We start from the raw sequence: 6,348 nt of genomic DNA on the forward strand, positions 1-6,348 counted from the left end.
TTTGAAGTCACGTTTTTTGCGTGATTTCTTTAACTTACTCTATAATAGTTAAAATTATTTTTCACTGATATAATTTTCATTTATGATGTAACACATTACAAAGATCGACGACTTGTATTCGTATACAAATATTATTCAACTAACAAAATTAATCTTCCCACGCACCAAAGAATCCGCGCGGAAAGATTCAGCAGCTCATTAAAATTAATTTTGTCCAATTTCATTAATTCTTTCAAAACTATTGAACTCTCTCAAATTTGGAATTGGCCAAACGACAAAGTGATGGAAAAAACATTTGAGAAAAAACATCAAAATATTTTTATGGTTTGAACTTATAAGGAAACTGGCAGCGGTCAAGTTCACATCTCGTTGAAACCGGCCTTGCTCGATAACGGTTCATCTTATAAAACGCGCATGTGAAAGACACGGAATGACGTTAATGTGGATACTGACAATTATTTTACTCAAAAAGAAATGGACAGATGATATAATGAGTTGATATGATCAGAGCCAGTTTATCAAAAATAAATGTTCTTTTAATACACAAAGAAGTAACATAGATTGCAAAATACACAAAATACAGACGTGCCCGTTGTTAACTCCCTGCATATGTCTAATGATAATTTTTGACCGCCAAATGGCTTTTTTTACTTTTTTTTACTAGTCTCCGAAACCGCTAGGCCTACCTTCATAAAATTGTTTGAATCGATCAGTTCTTCACTTTGTTAATACAAGTGAAATGTTTTATATGAATTATTCAAATCGGACGCTCCGTTCTCTTAAAAACTGAGTTACCGTTTTTAACACTTTTTGCCCCATATCTTTGGAACGGCTAGACTTGCCTTTGCCAAAGACTAATCAGCACGTCTCCTTATTAATACGAATCGAATGTTTTTTGAATTATTCAAATCGCTTCAACCGCATTCCCGAAATCGTCGACGAAAATTTGTATCCGAACACATACGCACATGCACACACACAAATACACACACACATACATCCATTTTTTCTAAGGTATGCCAAAATGTTCAGAAGGTTTTGAAACGTAAAGATATATGTATACAAATTTTCATTTTCGATTTTTTTGCGATTACTATAACTTGCCCTACGGAAAGTTAGAAAAAGTTTTTTTAGAAAAGTCAATTTTTTTCAAAAAAGTCATTTTTGAAAGTTTAAAAAATATTCAATCTTTTTAAAAAAAATGGTACGGAAAGCTACAGAAATTTGCCTTGAGGCACGATACCATACGCCACTAGTTTCCTTATTTTTAGAGTGATATTGGTAATAGATGAAACCAGGATAATCCAACCCAGAAAAAACATTTTCCCAGTTAGTTGATTTATAGTTCATAGAATAATCATTAAAGGTTTGACCGTTAACAAAAACTTGAGCTCTACCCTCATGTATTTCAAACTACAATTAGCTTACTACACTTTTTTGCAAGGTTTTATAAATGTTATTTTAATTCGAATATTTCATAAATGTTAATTTAATTCGAAGATAATTCAATTTAGAGCAGAAAAATCTTGACAGGCAGTCGGAAAATAGAAAACTATTTTTTTCACTGCCGGATATATTTTAAGAAAAAAATAACAAAAATTCTTAATAAAATATGAATCCAATTTATTTTCCATGCATTGACATAGAAATTGAAAATAAAACATACTTCAAATATACGAGTGTCGTGATGAAAGATTTAATTTTAGACAATAACAATAACAAAATTCTGAAAAACATATGATTTCAATTTGTTTCCCATATAAATACATATGAAAAATATTTGAAATATACATGTTTTATGAAGAATTAGCATTTATAGAGAGATTGGTTCATGGTACATAAACAAAAGTTCTTCATGAAATTTAGTTTTTTGTTATATTAAAACCAATGAGAGGCAAAATCTATTTTCCCTTCTAAAGACATTTGAGAGCCATTGATAGACAAAAACTATTTCCCAAAATCTATATTATTTATAATGTGTTGTACATTGAAGTAAGTTTCGACCAGCTCTTCCAGGGCAATATGTACATTGCCATTATTTGAATGTATTAGGAGGAAATGCCGTATCTCCCTACCTGTGATGTATTTCAGTAAAATCTTCATTTGATCTCAAGACGTCTTTAAAACTAAATCTCATACTACAAATCATATATTTAAACACGAATTGATTATTTATAGAAAAACTATAGAGATAAAAGAAATTCATATAGTGTTAATAAAGAAAATTGCAAATTATCCAAGGTTCATAAGACTGATTTTTTATGTATATTATTGTTACAGTTAGAATTAAAATTGTATCAAAGTGATAGTGTACAATATATATTTTTTGAAAATAGTAGATCTGTGAAAAATTTCACAAGTAAGTGAAAAGAAAACAATTTTTTATACAAAATATCCAAGCTATGATAGTTGAACCTTTTTTGCAATATTTATTAAAATCGATTAATAAAATTCATAATATATACCTTATGAAAATAATATATATATAATCACATATACTATTAAGATATGTGTGTTTCTGCATAGGCAAACAATACAAATTTATTTGGATAACATTAATACATGAAATAATTTTTGAAAAATATAGATAAATTTGTAGTTCACCAATAGTAAATTTCTTATATCTGCTACATAAAAAACTATTGATATAAATGTAACCACAATAACATGCTAAATTTGTAATTTATTTAGTATAATTCTTATTTCAAGTTTTGTAAATAAAAATGACAATAAATTATAATCAAAAATCTCGTATACTGTCGAATATCTAAAAAATAAAAGAAGTGGATCGATTGTTATGTATTTAAGGTTGTTAGAGTTTGTCTGGTGATAGTTGACATTATGAAAACCGTTAAATTGAAAATGAAAGAACTAACAAATAATTAGAGGTTACAATCGTTAACAGTTATATATTTCTCTGCGGTAATAAAAAGTAAATACAAACTCTAGCCCACATACACGCACATATATAATATAATACAATCTCTACATATTCTGTAAATAGTTAAGTCAATAATATTATGATTATTAATATTAGTACTATTTAATACTATTTCAATGTGTTGTATTCATAATTAAAAAATATTTTTAATTATGATTTTATTATTTCAGATAGCAAAAATGAGGCGTTTCAAACAATTTTGTTTAATAATTCTCTCATTGGCAACTTTATCAGAAGCAATAACTAACTATAATCCAAAAGGTAACTTAAACGAATATATTGAAGATGCCGCTGAGGGAAGATCAAGACGTAAGAATCAAGGCAGTGAAGTTCATTATGACCAGCGTCAATCAGGAAAATATAATTTGCAAGTGAATTTAAAAGATGTCCAAATTATTGCAGTTAGTGGACAGGCTCTGGGTGGTGATTTTGGGGTGAGTGAATTAGTTTTGAGGAAACAAGCAAACACAGTATCTTAAATTAAGGGAAACAATAGAAGTATAACGTATATAAATCAAATTTTGCAATAATATATATTTTTAAAATTTGTTTCATAATACAATAACAAAAAAGTTAATTTGAATAAAATTAATTCGCACATGATTTGCATGTATTATTATCTTCAATTGACTTACAGATCGGGGTGTAACTGCCATCTCAAAACTTTTGAATCTACATTATGTAAAATAGTTCTGACATTCACGTGCTAATAATACACTGGTATTTTGTCATTTAATTTTAAACAGAGTTGTACTATTTCATAATAAAAAAGTAAAGTTATCAAAATACTGATATCATAAGGGCACCAACTAGAAACCTAAAATGTAGAATTTGGCTTTTTTAACTTCTCGTAGTTTAAGTTATTGTAATCGTCCACAAATCGAAATTGAAATATTTTACATTTCTTCACGTATTGAAGGTTTCTGAACATTTTGGCATACCTCAGAAAAAATGGATGTGTGTGTGTGTGTTTGTATGGATACAATTTTTCGTCCATGTTTTCGGGCGCACGGATCAACCAATTTGAATGGTTCAAAAAACATTAGATTCCTATCGATAGGGGGAAGTGGTGATTAGATTTGAGTGATTCAAAAATTTTCTGCTTGTTTTGACAAAATAATTGCTTTTGGAAAAAAAATATTTCAAATTTGTTTGCCAATTTTTTTCTCTTTTTTTTTGTTATCGAAGATAATTCAGATTTTATTTCTGGCTAAAGTTCTAAAGCTCACTTATATACTTTAAATAAATAATTTTAACTTTGTAATACAGTTTATATAATTCTTCTAAAAATTATACGATGCAACAGTATTTATAATAATCTATTTGAAAACATTTAATATTCCTTGAACATTTCGTTACGGTACGGAAGTTCCAGCAATTTGCCTTAAGGCACGATGCCATATACAACTAGTTTTGTTCTCAAATCATATAATATATAATATTTATAAAGGCGTAAGTGTAAAGTTGGACGCAAACATGCTTTTAAACCCAAGGTCAACAAAAAATATAACTTTTCCAACAATTTAAAATAGATACCAATAGTTTTTAAAACAATACGAAAATTTTATTGCAAACTGTTTAAATATTAATCGTTGCTAACATAGGTTTGTGTTTAAATTTATGAAAAATATACAAACTGGAAACATGAAAATTCCATAAACTTTAGAATTTTTTATTGTATTTTGTTTATGTATATAAATATTTTAATAGTTATAAAGTTTCAATATAAAAGATATAATAAGTAGATAATTGCATATTAAAAATTCTACAGTACCATAAACATATTTTATAATACTAGGTAGGCCGGCCTATATCCGATAATTATGGGCTGACTGATTTAACAAAGAAGTGTAACGTATAAGACAAAAGTAATTACGATATTCTAATCTAAATTATTGTTTATTCTTACATTTTAACAACTACAATTGATTTTCATATACATGTCTCTGGAAATTTACCTTAATTATAAGAAATCAGTCATATTTTGAAATAGCTTACTTTCTTTGTTTAATCATGTAGTATTAATAGAAGAATGTATTTACATTATTTTCAGGACTATGATTACTCATATGATTATGATCAATTAACGAGCAAACCGATATTGAGTCTTCTGGGCAGCTTGTCGGGCAATAAACCTTCATCAACAACAAATGCACCGAACATCACAGCTGGAAGTACATCAACAACCAGCGAATCTGTGAACACCGCCAGTTTAAATTCTACCAATGATGGTAATTAGAATAAATTGAAAATTGATTTACTTGCAAATAAAAAATAATTGGGTAAATTAGTAATCTCGAATAGATTATATTTTCCATCAAAAGAACTTCGCCCAAATGTTATAAAAATAGAGAATACCGGTAGCGTCTTAATATGTTATATACTATTATGTTAAGTCATTATTTTCTATCTTAAATAGGCCGAGTAAATAATTAGTAATTATTCAACCTGCGTATATGATCTTTAATCATCCATTTCTGCTATGAAATTTGGAACACTCTAATATTAAAATAATTTAAAATTAAATCTGCACAAATAAATTGCTATCTACGCCAATCTAAATACAAATTTGAATAACTTATTATTTTGGTGAAAAGTGAAAAATAATTTTTTTAGCTGTTATGCAAAAAATGGCTCGGCCGATTGTATAAACATCTAAATTTCTCTGTTTTTAATTTAAATACTATTTACATAATCACATGATAAATTGCAAAATATTTATATGAATATTTTTTTCGCATATTGCAATTGCAAATCATGTTTTCGATTTCAATATATGACATAAGAATTATGATTTCCTAAGGTGAAAAGAATTCTACTTCTATCACGGATCCAAACTATCCTCAATACATTCTTCCGGATCAAATTCCAGTAGAAGTTATTATGGACAAATTAAATAAGACTGAAGAACCATTACTAAAGCCAACTACCAGAAAGCCAATTACAGATATAGGTAAAAAAATACTTGAAACATTTTATTTTTGATTATGCAATATAATTTTAAACCGCAAATTGTTTTTCTATAAATTCAAATGTTTAATGAGAATAAAAAATATATAATCAAAGATTTTGAAACTTTGCGAAGTCGTTGAAAAACATATGGGATTCAATCTACTTAATTATTAAAAAATTGAGTCGAATTTTTATATCGCTCATTATGCACATTTCTAATAAAATGTAAATGTAATATTAAATCGAACTATTAAACACGAAAAAGCTAGTCGAAAAAAAAAATTAATGTTAATTAACTTAAGTATTTAAATCATTTGTTGATTGAATGCATAAGTTAAAGTATTTTAAATATATTTGTGCTGCAATGAATGATTCTCTAAAATTGTATATTCACCAAAACCATTTGAAATTTAAATTGGTATTTTAATTACATTTTATTTGACTCTCAAAAAAAA

The sequence above is a fragment of the Ctenocephalides felis genome, unplaced genomic scaffold (assembly GCF_003426905.1).
Source record: "Ctenocephalides felis isolate EL2017-DRISC unplaced genomic scaffold, ASM342690v1 CF-g0.4_SCAFFOLD_03571, whole genome shotgun sequence".
Lineage (NCBI taxonomy): Eukaryota > Metazoa > Arthropoda > Insecta > Siphonaptera > Pulicidae > Ctenocephalides > Ctenocephalides felis.